Here is a 16,809-nt window from a genome sequence, read left to right on the forward strand (position 1 = left end):
TCCAAAATTTAGGATGGGAAAGTAGACACCTGGGAAATATTTTCCATACAATATTTGACCCAATGTGGACAGTAGGAATTACCCAAGCTGCCACAAAGTGTCAGACAAAACAGAAGAAAACTGAGTTAGCCTAACAAGTCTGTTAGGGCCCTAGGATCAATCTGGCATTAAGTCCCAAACAGAGTTAACCATCTAGAGAATGGTTGCTTTTACTCAGGCTTCTTTATGGATTGTAAGCCTGTCACATTCCACTCGTTTCATGAGCATCATCTACAAGCTGCACTAAAAATTAATTAGCAAAACAGATTCATCACTGCGATTATAGGACACAGAGAGTCTAGAGTCGGGAATGTAATGTTTGCCATAGAGCTTTCTGGCTAGAAAGGCCAGAAAGACAGGAGTGCCTGACCATAATGGGATGATTAATCAAAGTTGCCTGAGCAACTCTTCCATGGTAAGCCCACAGTAAAAGAGGAAGAGCTGCAAGGCATAGTCACAGTAAAGCACAGCTCCAAACAACGTGATAAAACTGTAGAAACAAGGGTAGAGAGGCCAATCTGATACATCAATCAGAAATGGAGCAGCTAATTTTAAACACATGAAAATTTTATAGGCTAAGAGCTTCAACGGCAGACATTGACAGGGCCTAAAAATCTCACATGTTATTCCAAACTAAAGGACACTGTTAGACACAAATTGAGGCAGCTGCCAGTGATCACCCAGGGTCACGTCTGCTCTCCACGGCTCTCTTAACAGCTCTGGCCTCCCGCTGGCCCCAGAGGTAGCACGGAGCTGGCTTACTCACATAGTTCCTCTCCCACCCTGGCCATGATGCTGGTCCAGGGTTGGACACTGGCCAAACCTGTAGCTGGGATGCAGACTTCATATTGCCTCTCAGAGTGGCGAGGGGAGGATTCTGGAGTGGCTTGAGCTTTGTTCCCTGCCATTCAGGGAAAGGACTTCCGAGGCAGTCTGCAGAGGCAAAAATGAAGTCAGTGTGTACACAGGTTCCAATGGCATTCAAATCCCCAGATGCAGCCGGACCTGCGGCTGACTCTATATGAACCGATGCATTCTTTTAGCTTTAACTAAAGTTGGGTTTTTGTCGCTTGAAAGAGGCTTACTGTCGATCATCTGTGTAAAATAGTTTATTGAAGAAACACAGCTCTTAAGGGGAATAAATGTAAAACAATTTTTTTTAAGTATCGCCTGAAGCTATACTACTTTTAGTCTCTCTCTCTCTCTCATCTTTTAAAGATACACACAAATTAAATTCCTTTCAGTTTTTATGGGAGTCAGCAAACTTTTTCTGAAAAGAACCAGATAGTAAATATTTTAGGCTTTGTGGGTCACATGTGATCTCTGTTACATATTCTTGTGTATTTTGCAATCCTTTAGAAAAATGTCAAAACCATGGACTGGAGTTGGATTTGACCCATGGATTATTAAAACAGTTCAGTTTTGAGCTTCAGTCTCATTTTGGGAGAGGCACGTGCCTGCCGAGTGTGCTGGACCACCAGTATGTGTGCTCTGACACTGAGCAAATTCTGAAGCTACTCACGTAGACAATTAAGTAAGTCGAGGTAGTCCAGCATGACTACCAAAGCCAGGACCAGGGTGAGGAAAGCAAGGTGCCCAGGACACAAAAGTTAAGGGGGTTCTCGTGCTTAGGTGCTAATCCTGCATTTGTACAAACCTAGCACTGAGTGCTTCCCTAAATTTTGCACCATGATGCCATCCCTTGCCTCATCCTTCTCCCGCACAGACTACCACCATCTAACTGCTCAGTCTTAAGAAGAGGGGAACTGGCTGGCTTGCTCTTTTCTACGTTTGTTGTTTGCTCAAAAAGCACTGGGCTCTTGGCCCTGGCTTCTCCTGGAGCATAACCCACTCTATATATTCATATTATCTCAGTCCATGAATCACCCCTACCCCGAATGGGACCTGGGGGCAAAGGGAAACCAGCCAATATGCTGAGGCTCATGCTCTTACTATGTGGTGAGTAACATATGCAATTTTTTTGACCCAGGAGTCTAATGTCTTCTGCCATCAGACACGGAGGCTAACCTGTTAACTTGCAAGGTAAAATCAGACCCTCCATAGTTCTTAACATTCATATCTGATGCAAAACCCCATTTTTGCATCCCTACCCCTAAATCCGTCTCAATCATGGGCTGGATGGCAACTCCAGAACTCGTAACAGTATCGTCTGTCTTTGTGATACTCTCTCCCTTTCCTTCTTTAAGTCTGGTGTTGGGGGCAAGGAGGAAGAATGAGGGAGGCAGAAATGTATAACTGCTTGCCTGGTGGTGGTGATAGGAAGGGTCCCTCATTTCTATTGACTGGACTTGGTTCTGTCTCATGCTGGTGGTCTTCTTGGGCTACTGTCAGCTTCACCTCAGCCCCTTAAGGGAGGAGGAGCTTGTCCCTTTGACCCATATGTGATAAATGTCCTCAAAGCCCCTCTTGAGGTGGGTTGTCTTCTCATTTGACCTAGGTAATTGTACAGTTCCTGTCCTTCCTTTAACTTCCAAGTTCCTTCTCAAGGAGCCCAAAGAATCTCTAGAGAACTCTTCCATAGCCTGAGGGCTGTGCAAACCTAGAGCAGCGTGGTGGCTCCAACCCTCTTCTATGTAGGCACTCGCTCCACATCCACATCAAGGTCCTTTCATACTCTGCTGACACAGGCTTCTCTTGCCGACCTCTTGCCTTCAGAGACCTGTAGACAGAAGCAGATAGTAGTTTCTACGTACACAGACTGCTCCAAATTCTATGGGATGTATTTCCTGCTCTCTCTAGGCTTTGTTCATGCTCCACTGAAGTGATAATAACAGAAGGACCTGTTAGGACTTTTGGTTTCAGACTGATTGTCTTGAAGCCACCAATCCCACTCCCCAGGCTTGGAAGAAACCACTAGAAGGAGAGGAAGAAGTCCTCTGCTACACTGCTTCCCCTTAAGGTCAAAATTTCACTCCCCCTTCCTCAGACTTCTTTTTACATAAACTTGTGGGTGAAGGAAGTGGTTAATACAATACATTCAGAATTTGGCAGTGTTGGACAGTAGAATATGGGAGAATTTAGTACCCTTTGCTCTCAGCTTTGGGCCTTGCCAGCAATTCTTGAATAACAGGAAAATTCCTATTGAATATCACACTCACATTCATGGACATGATTAAAGACGTGGGTCTTTTTAAAGCAATCTCTACACCCAACATGGGGCTGGAACTTACAACCCCAAGATGGAGTCACATGCTCTACTGACTGAGCCAGCCAAGAACCCCCTAGGATATGGATCTTTTAAACACACTGGAAACGATCATATGTGACAACTTTGCAACATTGTTAGGTTCCATTCTAAAATAAATCCCACAATGGGAAACTTTGTACTATTTTCATAGGCTTTAGTATATATGATGATAGCACAAACAAAAGCTGGTCTCAAATTTAAGGCAAACTTTTTTTCAAGAGAAATTTATAATACATTCAAACATATTAAACAGAAAAGACAACTTCAGAAATTGGGAAAACAAAAATTTCCTTACTAGAATTATAAAACTGTTTTCTGACTTAATAGAGTGCTTATAGTTACTTCAGTATTCAAATTACTTTATTGTCCTGTGCATCAAAGGTGATACTAACAAAAATATCATTTTGTGTAGTTTAGGGTTGGCCTCAGAAGGGTCTAGATCGTTATAGCAGTGGTTCTTAAATTTCAGCCTGCATGCATCAGAGTCCCCTGGCGGGCTTATTAAAACCCTAATTGCTGGACCGTAGCTAGCCCATTTCTGACCCAGTAGCTCCTGTTGGGTGGTGTCAGCATCTGCATTGCTAACAAGTCTCCAGTGATGTCAATATTGCTGGTCTGGGAATCAAACTTAAAGAACCACTGCCTAGCACATCATTTTCTAGCTCAGGGCAGCCCAGGGGCCCAATCCGTCCTTTCTTTATACAGTTTTATTATAACACAGACACACTCATTTGTCTACAGATTGTCTATGGGTGCTTTGTTGATACAATTACAGAGCTGTGTAGCTGCAACAAACTTTATGGCCTGCAAAGCCTTTTTCTGGTCCCTTGCAGAATATTCACTCTTGGTGAATTTGGTCCTTTATAGGAAAAGTTTGCTGATCTCTGGTCTAGAGTATCATCTACGAGTGCATAGCCAACTCTGCCACGTAGCCTCCTGGATTGGGCAAAGGATTATAGAGGATAACCATACAAGGCTGCTGCCATGACTAGGGCTTATTTCATTAATTATACAATTTGATTAAATTGTACAATAGCCTTGACTTTGTATGGGTCACTTGTAGCTATCTACAAACTTTAAAATATTTGCTCAAAACCTTGCTTTATATTCAGGTCATTATTTTAATTCCTTTAATGAAAAAAAAATGTAATGTCTCCATACACCTTGGAGGATAAAAAAATGTTGCAATTACCTATGTTATCCAGTAACAGAGGGACACTGGAAGGATGCAACATGTACTATAGAGGAGTTTACTTCTCATACAGAAATGTACATACTAGGAAAAAAAACATCATAAAGTCAAAATTATGCTTGGAAATCTAAGTCACCTTTAAAATACAGTATACAACATTTACAGACCATGTTGGAGGCAGACTCTCAATATGTCCAACACAGCCAATTTTTCCTTCAGCATTCAAACAGATGGCTCATTCTTTGGGTGAGCAGCAGATGAAGTAGTTGGCTTGTATTTGAGGCCATCTTGTATAAAAAAACTTATCTTTAAACACTAGAATCACACCCTGCACAGTGAGAAGCTCACACTGTAAGGCAGAGAATCTATGACCAATTGAGGGAGCTATAGATTAACATCTCCCTTTTAACACTCAGTCTAGGGGAATACTCGAGAGAAATGGTAGACGGAAGTGACTGCATGACTTAAATTCTCATTATTCTCTATTATTCCTCTCTGGCCCAGCACTCCAGTTGGAGTCATAAAATTTGAATGTATGGGACTCCCCTATGTTCATGAAGATTCTGATAATGAAATAAAGGTGTTGAAATGGTGGCTCATATCCCACTCCTGGTACCAATTTCTGTTATTGATTGGCTCAGAATAAGAAACATCCTAGGTAAACTTAAAGGACAAAGATTTAAGATATATCAGCATCAATAATGGCACTAGTACTTTGATATTTTTATCTGTTTATGTCAGGGCTTGTTAGCTCCAAAAAATCCAAGCTGAAAGTTGACTGGGTCATTTCATCACCATCCATCATCTCTGACCCCCAAAGAGTCATGGCCATGGCTGAGTCAAAACCATGGCAAAATGAAAAAAAAAAAAAAAAGAAGAAAGAAAAGAAAAGAAAAAGAAAAAAAAAGAAAAAGAAAAAGAAAAAACCATGGCAAAATGAAAACACTCCTATTCCACATAGACAAAGCTGCCTTGGGCTACTTTCCTCTGACAAAGGCAACTTACAGGCTGTCACTTTAAGGCTCCATCCTTATTTAGTACAAATACCAAATACCAAGCACTTCCAAATGATCACAAAGATTATTTGAAGGCATTATTCACTTTTCATGGTAAGTTCACATGAAGTTGTTTTTAGAAAGACAATAAATCCTTGGTTAAAAAATTTTTAAAGATTCTTAAGTCCAAGTTTAATAAAATTAAAATGCTACCTAAGCTGAGCCTCACACAAATCACGTGAAGATAGATATTAACCTTATCTTGCATATGAGAAACTGAAGAGCACAGTTAAGTCACACAGGTTTTAAGCTAGAGCTGGACCCTAAACCGAGATCTCCTGGTACTCTAAGAAGCTGAACTGATAGGTAAGTCAACAGCTAATGTTGGTGTAATCATAATGGGAACATGAAAATAATATAAATTAATTACTTTACAATTATTTTAACTGTTGGATGTGTAAGTCCAAAATAGGATAAGGTAAAACAGTCTGTGACTGGAGCAGCCTCCAGCCTCAGGAAATGTAAATTTTACAGTTTCAACAATTCATGTTACAGGGCTAGTGAAAATGAGGAATGCCATCTCTATCTTGCTAAAATAGGATAACAAAAGTTTAGAAGGTTCTTGTACCTAGTAACACTACCTTTCCCTTAGCATATTATTCATCTATGGTCAAGTGAACCAACTGAATTGTACACTTTTCTTGTTTTTGTATAAAAAATCAGAAATAAAGTTTAAGGCAACTTGGGTTCATTAGAAAAATGGATGGCTTAAAATTTTCAAAATTAATGTAAAGAATTCAGTATACTTACTCATAAGTCATTATTCATTTGATTCAGTTTAATAAAATGTAATTGTTGCTTAAATTTTGTGCTTATGGGTGGAGATTGTTTAGACTGACCAATCCATCTTCCATTAGAACATCTGTCAATGATTAAAGAAACATCTCCCCATTAACGATGTAGGACTTCATTATTTTCTAATGGCTACCAGAATTTTGCTTTGAAAGTTAATGAACATATAACATAAAAAATCTTCTGCCCCAATTTGTTTTAAAATCTGAGCCCACTACTGATTCACACTAAAAAAAGTTGTGAAATATCTGATCTAAATTTACATATTTTATGAGTCAGCAAAATTATGGTACTATTGCTTGTATGCATTCAATATATTTATTATCTGTGTTTCTCTACTTGCAGTTTGGACAGAAAAACTGTCAACATTTGGGACTGTCCTGAGCACTGGAGGACATGTAGCATCTTTGGCTCCAGTTCACTAAGTGCCAATAGTTCACTGCATTTCTATAACCCAAGCAGTGTGGGGGCACAATCCATGAATGTGTCCCCAGATGCTGTGAAAACACTACCTACCACTCCCTTCATCCCTTTCGAGAACCACTGTGACAGACATTATAGTAGACGTGGACAAATCTGGCAAAGAGCCAGTTCTTTGGAAAAGGTCTTTAGGAGACTAGACAGGTTCAATGCAAGCTTTAGCTTACTTTTGCTGACTTCTTTATTATTGAGCTGCATTTGATTCTCGAATAATACATCCATATGATATTATGAATAATGAACACTGTTTATTCTAGTAGATACTTGTGTTCATCTAAGCCAAAGAAGGGTTCTGAGTCAGAACTCTAAACTCAGGAATTGTACCCCTCTCTTCCTATCATGGCTGCTACCTACCCCTAAGCACCACGTAGGATTTGGTCCTCTTTTTAACCTGAAAGAATAAAATACAATGGAAAATCAGGTTATCTCTATTTATAAATTTCACATATCATCCAAGATTTTTCTTTAAAGCAATTCAGATTTATTAATATTATTGATTTTATAGAGCACATTTATGTATCAATTTCAGACTTACTTTTGTTATGCCTGTACATATCACAAAGATATTACACTACAGAGCCTTTGCACAATTATGTATATGAACTCCAAACCAGAAAGCCTTAACTGAATTAAGACCGCATGGAGGCAACTTTATTACAACGCATGTGAATCTGAAATCTAAAAAGTGGGTACAGAATCAATCTGCTTTCACACTTTTTCTTCAAAAATTCATCTGCCAAAAAAAAAGGGAAGGGAGGCAAAATTTCATTAAAAATTTTTCAAGTCTTCAAATCGAAACCACTCCTTAGCACACAGCCATAGAATCTGTTTTATATAAGCTTGTATCGAAAATAATCCAAAATATCCATTACATTTGTGTATTTGTTACAAATTGCCATGTACATTATAGATCCCTGTGTCTACATATGCACATAAACTGGCTATATTTACTGTAATAATGAGATTGCCTCTATAGAGTAAATGATACAATAAATGTTCAACTATTTTGAATGGTTGCTATTTCTATTTTATGGTCAGTGATATGTCTTCATTGTTTTGAAAATGTAGACAACTGAAATTAAGTTGTCAATACCATTCTTCTACAGTAAGCACTAATAGGTGTGTTATACATGAATACACCCTATGCATTTCTTTGAATCAGGGGAAGAAAAATAATAGCTATAACTTGCTAAAAAAAAAAAGTCATAAAATACCTGCCATTCTTGCTTCTAGTTTTTGATTAATACTTTTAATTTGGAGAATTTAGAAATATATAGGAAATGTGTGATACCCATTAACCAAGACCCATAGACGAACATAATCCCATGTCTATATAATAATTGGAGTTGTAATTTATAACAGATACCAAATACAATGCAAGCTTGTTACAAGTATCAAAAGCTTCCTCATCCTAAAACATTTATGTTTTGAATAGTTGCTAGCTCTAAAATTTTTATATCCATTTTAAGTATTCATTTGCTTAAATTTAAGCTTTCTGTCCATCAGTGCCTTGAGAAATTTTTAAACTATATTCTTGACTTTTTAATATCTTTTTACTTTGATCATGGTCTAGATTGTAGATATCTGGAAAATCCAAACATTTGGGGGTATATGTGTTATTGAAATATTTCAGAACAGGTGATACTATTTGGAGCTAAAATAAATAAAATTTCAAGGTTAAGAAACTCCAAATCTATAAAGAATATTTGCCATCAAATAGGTGGCATGATGCTTGATGCTATTTAGGGAGGCCGGAGTACCCCGACAATTAAAACAGGAAACACACGAGACATAAGTGCAAGGGGAAAATGAGCACACCAAAAAACATAAAAAGCCACGTACCTAGTAAAATAGCAAAGATATTCAACTAACAACTAAAATTTTTGTATGTAAGCTTTCACTGTCGATTTCAGTGTGTGCAGTTTCTGAAACCAATTGGAGAAAGAGGGCTTTCCTAAACTGAGCAAAAGCTTAAGATAACAGCTCTCACAAGTTCTTCAGATCTTAAAAGTACAAGAATGAAGTCCTGATTGTCAGCCTTGAGTGCGTATTAGCATTACTACAAAGTTGTTTAAACAGACAAACAAACAACTCCCCTCCCCCAAATAAATCCCCACCCATGCCCTTGCCCTATCCCCAGAGACTCTGGTTCAAGTGTTTGGAGTGGGGACACAAACAATGCTATTTATTACAAGCATGCAGGTGATCCTAATGTACCGACAGGGCTCAGACCCACTGAACTAGAGCAAAAATCAAATGAAAGGATGAGAGAAAGCTGATGGTGATCTTGGAGTCTGATCATCTGTCATGGAAATAGACTCATCCACGACAATACAAAAAATACAATTGACTAGATTAATAAGACTGAGCACATTCTCATTCCGATTTAATTTTAAATAGACAAGAGAAAATCATTCCCCCTGCCTTTTTAATCCACGAGGAACGTAAGAAGAGTAATAGAAGAAATGTCTTAATGGGTCAGTCCAGTAAGCTTCATTCAGCTGTACAGAAGGACCCAGAGGGGTTCATCTATCAAAGGCCAGTCCTTCCACCCCTACTCTGGGTTCTACTTGCTTCTGAACCTATTCTACATTGAATGCTCTCTCTTCCATATCTCATCTCTCTCTCTTGAATCCACCCCACTAATATTTAAACATTTTAGACTCTCCTGTCTTAAAACACACGTGACTGGATCCCTGACATCCTTGCCCATGAATGCATCAGCACAGCTCCTCAAAGCAGCTGCTAACAGTCCTGGGCATCCCCTCTCATTATGAAATCACCAAGTTCTTCTTTGATACTGCCTAAAAAAGTCTCTCAAACAGGTCACCTCTCTCCATGCCTACTGCCACTTACCCAATTCCAAGCCACCATTGCCCCTGTACTGCAAGTATGGAAATAGCCTTGTAATCTGGTATTCTTAGATTCACTTTTCTCCTCCCAGGTCCCTTCTCCACATTGTAGCCGAAGTAAGCTCACTTTGGCAAATTACCAAACCCAAGCTTCAGTTTCCTCAAATGTAACGTCCTCCCCGCCCTCCCAGACTTTATAAGATTATTGTAAAGATCAAATGAATACTAGACAAAAGCAGTTGGCAACTGCAAGCCATAAATGGTAGCTATTATATTTATGAATGTACAAATACTTAATAGCAACTAAACAACTTACATCAGGATATGAAATATAATATTCAGGGACTAAATCAAAAGGCCTACAGAGTCTTGTTTAATCTTGCCCCCACCAACATTCCAGGCTCATCTTAGACCCCACACACCAGCCTCATAAAGTTGTTTCCTTTGTCTGGAATGCTCTCCTTGCCCCACTTGGCCAACTAACTCCTGCTCATCATTCAAGTTCTGACTTAAACCTTAATTTCTCCAAGAAACCTACCCTGATTCCCCCACCTCCCTTCCCCACGAGTATCAGGTCTCCCAAACCTTCTGTACTACTTCCTGATACATCACATTTGCCATTATCTGTTCCATGCCCTTCCTTCCCACTAGCCTGTGTGCCTCATGAAGGATTATGTCTGTAATCCTTCTAACAAGCACCGTGACTGGGAGAATATAGGTTTTCAAATACTTAGTAACGGACTTTAATGACATAACTGGAAAACACCCCCAAGTGCTCCAAGCTGTGGCTCCCTTCAGCAGGAGTGGGTGATTGCTGGCATTCACTTTGTCTCTTGAGCCTCACCAACCAGAAATACTACACCATAAAGAGTAAGGAACATACCTTCATTTTTTTATTTCTAACATAACTTTTTGAATATAAAAGTTAGATGTCTAACGTGACTTCTGTGGAGGTTAACAACAGCTCCTTGGCTTATTTTGCTACTACAGTATTAGGAAATCATGTACTGAAGAAAAAACACTGATCTGCTTTCCTATCCTGGATTATTACTAATAGCTTGGTGATCAGGGTCTTAATTTGGAATACATTTTAACTCATTACTTTACACCAGTTTACACTTGTTACTTACTATCCAGTCACAGGGGGAGAAGATTCCCATAGACTGTCATCTCCAAGAATTTTACTACATATTGCTTCCACAAGAAGTTAGTAAGACTAGTAGTCCCTGTGTCAAGCACTATAAATATCTTCACATGTGTCTTTAAACATTGCTTTTTTGTGCTTAAGCTAGTTTTCTACTGAATTTAACTTAAACTAGTTCTCTTACCTCAGTGGGACCAGAAACACTTGGTTTTGTTCCCACTAGATACACCTTGCTTTAATGCTACGGGTCACATGAATCTAATTTTCAAAAAACACATTTTTGTTGCCTGGAGGAACGTGATAAATTAAAAAAATAAAATCAAAACTAAAAGTGTAGGTGCCTATGCAAATAGCTTGTTTTACAAACTTATGTTTTTACATACAAATTTTCTTAAAACACTATACTTTTCCTCTGATGTTCTGCACTGAGAGGTAATGATTCCTTTTTCCTTTGAAGTTTCTCTCTTAAAACGGAGTCCTGACTTCTGGCTCAACACTTCCACAGGATGCCTTAGGGTTTTCATCTACATTTGCTCTAACCCTATTATTTTATTCACTGGTAAGGTCGGTATGGCTGATTTTCCATGTATTTCCTCCCTTCTTCCATCTTCATTCATTTCATACTATCATTTTTAACTCATTCGATGGTACTTTCTTACCGATCAGTCTTCTAATTCACTTATCTTAAGCTAAAATTTCCCTTTTTTTCTTACCAATCGCAAAAATCACTTTTTCCTCTGAAAGTATATTTTATATTGTCCAATTTTCTTCTACTGGATAACTCAAAATATTTGTTTGCACAGACTACACACTATTATGTGTCCTAATAAATGATCTTCCTACCTGAAATATTTAAACATGGAAAAAATGGGTACCTACACAACTTACATTTTAACATGAAACTCCTTATCAGCAGAGAACAGGTTAGAAAAGGGCTTTTGAGGGGCACCTGGGTGGCTCAGTCAGTTAAGCGTCCTGACTTATGCTCAGGTCATGATCTCACGGTTCATGAGTTCGAGCCCCATATTGGACTCTCTGCGTCAATACAAAGCCCGCTTTGGATCCTCTGTCCTCCTCTCTCTCTCTGCCTCTCCCCCAGTCATTCTCTCTCAAAAAACAAAAACAAAAACTTAAAACAGAAAAGGGCTTCTGGGCCCATTAAAGGGCTGGAAAGCACCTCAGCAAACAGGCTGGTCCCAAAGCCAGCAGTAATGAGGAGACTTGGTTGGCCTTCAGTTTGGGCTTAAGTAAGGGGCAGTGCAAAAGAGGAAGCCTGGGTTTTGAAAGCGATCTCTGCTGTCATAATATACAAAATGAACACATTTGGGAATGAAGAGACAAATGATACAATGAGTGGTCAAGTGTACAGGAGACATCTTAAATGCTGAAAGAATTTAAAGAACTGGGAGACAGAATGGCAAGGGTCAAAATGGACAAAGAGGGCTCCATGGAATAGCTGGTTCTAGAAAACTAGAATCTGGTAAATTTAAGAAGAGAATGCAATCCAGATGAGGACAAATTCACAATGCACTGACTGAAGACTAAAAATGTAAAACTGAACTAAAAGCGTCGGGTCCATCAGAAGGGTAGGACCGGTTACAGAGAATCTTGAAAACAAGAATAATTTGGTTTTGACACAATAAAAGTCACTAAAGATTTATAACCAGAAGAGTAGAAAATAAAAATATCTAACAGTTATTCAGGCAACTATTTGGTCACTAAGAAGGAAAATCCCAACCCTGATGCTCATCAATTGTATCTGACTCCACCGATCTATTTTCTCTTGTAAAATGACTATGAAACACCCTAGCTCACTGGACCACTGTGATGATCAAAGATAACACAAGTAAAGGACCCAGTGCTGACGGAGCCTGAAACACAGTAAGTGCTCAAGTAATGTTAAATGTTACTAACAAGGAGGTAGCAGTAATCTAGATGTGCAATAATTAAGATCCAGACAAGATCTGAACCAAAGTACCAAATACCCATCCCTTCAACATAGAAATACTACTGTAATCGCTCCACCACCACAACTCATTCGTAAACACTCCCCAAATGCTCGGCACACACAGCATTATGCTGTGTAGTGTGGCAATTACTAAAACATGAGACAGACTCCCTCCCCTTAAGGATCTTGATCTCAGTAGGAATATACTTTGGGAAAGTAATGGACCATAAAAGACAGATCCCAAATGAAAAGTGACACAGCAGTTAAGAGGAAGAAGGAGGGGCACCTGGGTGGCTCAATCTGTTAAGCATCTTTTATTTTTTAATTTTTCTTAATGGTTATTTTTGAGACAGAGTGCAAGCAGGGGAGGGGCAGAGAGAGAGGGAGACACAGAATCTGAAGCAGGCTCCAGGCTCTGAGCTGTTAACACAGAGCCTGATGCAGGGCTCAAACCCACGAACGAGATCATGACCTGAGCCGAAGTTGGACAAAGGATCTGACTCTTGATTTCAGCTCAGGTCATGATAGCATGGTTTGTGAGATTGAGCCCTGCATCCAGCTCTGCACTGACAGTGCAGAGCTTGCTTGGGATTCTCGCTCTCTCAAAATAAAAATAAATGAGCATTTTTTAAGAAGAGGAAGAAGGAATCGTGGGGTGAAAACTGTTCACAGGATTTGTATAAGAAATGTTGGGAAATGCTGTTACAATGTGTGAACTGCAAATATTTTTATTAAAGAAATGGACAAATCTCTTTAGTATGTTAATGGCCTTCTATAAATCAGGTAAGAAAACTCAAATCTCCCCTCTCCTCTGCCAAAAATGAAAAAAGGACAGTTCACAGAAAAAATACTCAAACAGCTCTTATATATATAAAAAAGCTCTTATTCAGAAGATATCCCTTTTTTTAGACCACAAAGGGCTAAATGTAGGATAATACACTTGGAGAGGCTGAAGAGAACAGAATTCTCATATCATTCTGATGAGAGAAGATACTAGAATAATCTCTAAGGAGGTAGGAACTATCAAAATTAAAGGCACTCTACAGGCTTTAACGTAGCAATTCTACATCTAGAAATCCACTCTACAGATACACTAAATACAGCACTATCTGTAATAGCAAAGGATTACAATCAAACAAACCACTGGTTAAATAAATGGTGTAACATTAATACTGTGAAGCTGTGAAAACAGAAAGCTGCTTCACGCAAGGATATAGAATAATTTCTAAGATAATACTTCAAATGAAAAATCTAAGGTGCATGGCATTTTATTACATGTATGGGGAAAAAAATGAAAAAGTTGGTAAATTTATAGAATATCCTTGATGGGCACACAGAATTAGTAACAATGGCTATCCCTGGTGAGAACTAGGTGACAGTGGTTCAAAGAGAATCACTTTTCACTGTATACCTATTTTGAACACTTAAAAAATTTTAAGTGTTGGGGCATCTGAGTTGCTCACTAGGTTGAGCGTCCAACTTCAGCTCAGATCATGATCTCACAATGGGAGTTCGAGCCCCACCCTGGATTCTGTGCTGACAGTTCAGAGCCCAGAGCCTTCCAATTCTGTGCCTCCCTCTCTCTCTGTCCCTCCATGGCTCATGCTCAGTCTCTCAAAAATAAATAAACATTAAAAAAAGTTTAAAGTGTTGGGGCGCCTGGGTGGCTCAGTCAGTTGAGCAACCAACTTCGGCTCAGGTCATAATCTCACAGTTCATGAGTTCAAGCCCCACATCAGGCTCGCCATTGTCAGCCTGGAGCCTGCTTGGGATCCTTAGTTTGCCCACCCCACCCAAAATAAATAAACAACAAAAAATTTAAAAATTAAAAAAATAAAACTTTAAAGTGTAGTAGTTCCTGGTTGGCTCAGTTGGTAGAACATGTAACTCCTTATCTCAGGGTCATGAGTTCAAGCCCTATGCTGGGCATAGAGCTTACAAAAAAAAAAAAAAAAAAAAGAGATGAAAATTCAAGTGTATACTTCTTACTAACTGAAATGGATTAAAAGAAAACAAATGAGATAAATCAAAATGTTTAGTTATTGATATTATTTGTGTTGTAGGATGACAGAGGACTTGTTTTCTTTATGCATTTCTTTATGCATAGTGAGCTTTTTCATAATAAAATATTTTAAAGGAGATGATAGTATAAAGGAGGAAATGCCATGGGGCGCCTGGGTGGCTCAGTTGGGTAAGCGTCCAACTCCTGGTTTTCGTTCAGGTCATGATCTCACAGTTCGTGAGTTTGAGCCCCACATGGGGCTCTGTGCTGACAAAGCCTGCTTGGGATTCTCTCTCTTGCTCTCTCTCTGTCCCTCCCCAGCTTGTGCTATCTCTGTCTCTCTCAAAATTAGTAAAAATTAAAAAAAAAAAAAAAAAGAAAAGAAATAAAGGAGGAAATTCCAGATAAGAAAGAATCTGAGCAAAGATCTAGAGGGTAGGATGAATACAAAATACTTAGGTTACAATAAATAGATAAGACTAACTAAAGCAGACCTTCTCTAACAGAATAACAACTATGCCTTACATATAGAAAAATCTGTAATAATGCTATAGAATGTATGAAAGACTAGGTTGGTAGCTAAATTCTCATGGCATTTTTGGTGCTAGCCAAGCAGTCTAAACTAAGCCATGAGCCTTTGTTGACATCACAGCAGAAAATGACAAAAATACTGTTAAGATTAATCTGATAGATTAGAATGTGGCTACTCTAGAAGTAGCCAATTTCTGGCCCAAACATGTTTTATGTGGAACAGGTAGTATTTTAGAGGTCTGGAACAGCCACAAAGTCCAGAAGCTCGGCATTATTAAAAGCCCACAATCCACATGACAAAAATAGTTTCCCTCTTTAGACAGACCAGCTGCTCTACATGTATTTTCCTTTGTTGTGGCCTAACCAGACTTCTTTCTTTCATGTACCTAACTTTCCTAGTGTCCAGAGTTTCTGATTGCTAACAGACATCCGAGTTAAGTCACTTGACATGATTCAGGCACAAGCGTCTGGATGGGAATGACGGTGGTAGAACAGGAGAGGCACAGCAGCAGGACCCAAGATGCAGGCTGCCCTGCGACAGTGCAGACTCGGCAGCCAGACTGCCTCAGTTGGAGTCCTGGCTTCACCATTTGCCAGCTCTGTCACCTGGGACTAATGAGCTACTTACTATTTCTCTGCCTCACTTTCCCTATCTGTAACATGAACACACCAAAGTACCTACCTCATAGTTGTTCAGGGTTAGAAGACTAAGTATCTGTAAAGCACTTAGCACGGTGGCGGACACAGAATTAGTTTTTAAGTCTACTCCATGCCTACCATGAGCTTGGTTCTAAGACAAAGAAAAATTCACAGACTTTACATCTGATAGGGATAGTAAAGGAAAGGGGAGCTATCAAAGATGATGATACAATGGAGACTCAGAAATTATCGACACAAAGGTAACTGAAATCCTGACAACAGATGAATTCTTCAAGGGACATTCAGAAAAAAATCACGTAGCAGTGAACTAACTCTCAAACATTACCCTCTGATTGGACAGAGAAAGATGAGGAGCCCCACTTGGAATTCAGGACAAGAATAGAATCGTGTCAAACTTCTAGAAACAATAATTCCATCTTACAATTTTAAGATTTTAGTTTCATTACTCATGATGATCTCACCGCATTCAAATAATGACCCCATAAAGTAGAATTATCTCCATTCCATCAATGAAAAAAAAAAACCTCACAGATAAATTATTACCTAAAATTACAGTAAGTTATAAAACAGGAAATCAAAACAATAAATAAATAAATAAATAAATATTCTCCTATGACAATTCTATAAGAATTAGGATATTATAAATTAATCTTAACTTCATTCAACAGAGCATGTATTATGCTTCTCTCCTACTTTTTTGAAAAATGAAAAACAAATGACAAATGAAGAAACTTGCTAATAATAACCAATAAATCAGAAACAAACATGCCATGAAAAAAAAAAAAGAAAAAAAGAAAGAAACAACCTGACATTTTTCCTATCTGACCACCAAGTTAATCACTATCTTTCATTTATTTTTACAGATTCAAAAAAAAATCTTGTTCATCCTCCTAAAAAAATATTTGA

General features: G+C 38.7%; 1 protein-coding gene across 2 annotated transcripts in view; it reads right to left on the reverse strand.

Moving 5' to 3' along the window:
* Positions 1-585: 585 nt before the first annotated feature.
* The window catches only part of ARMC1 (armadillo repeat containing 1), a 67,880-nt gene continuing 51,656 nt past the window's right edge, over positions 586-16,809 (reverse strand). The window contains exons 8-10 of one of the 2 annotated variants that reach the window (XR_006212802.1): positions 7,121-7,157; positions 2,600-2,719; positions 586-972 (exon numbers count right to left, since the gene is read on the reverse strand). The gene's annotated coding sequence lies outside the window, so the exon portion shown is untranslated. The remainder of the gene's footprint in view (positions 973-2,599; positions 2,720-7,120; positions 7,158-16,809) is intronic. The other variant, XR_006212803.1, reaches the window with a different exon arrangement.

Source organism: Panthera tigris, chromosome F2, assembly GCF_018350195.1.
Source record: "Panthera tigris isolate Pti1 chromosome F2, P.tigris_Pti1_mat1.1, whole genome shotgun sequence".
NCBI classification, from domain to species: Eukaryota; Metazoa; Chordata; class Mammalia; order Carnivora; family Felidae; genus Panthera; species Panthera tigris.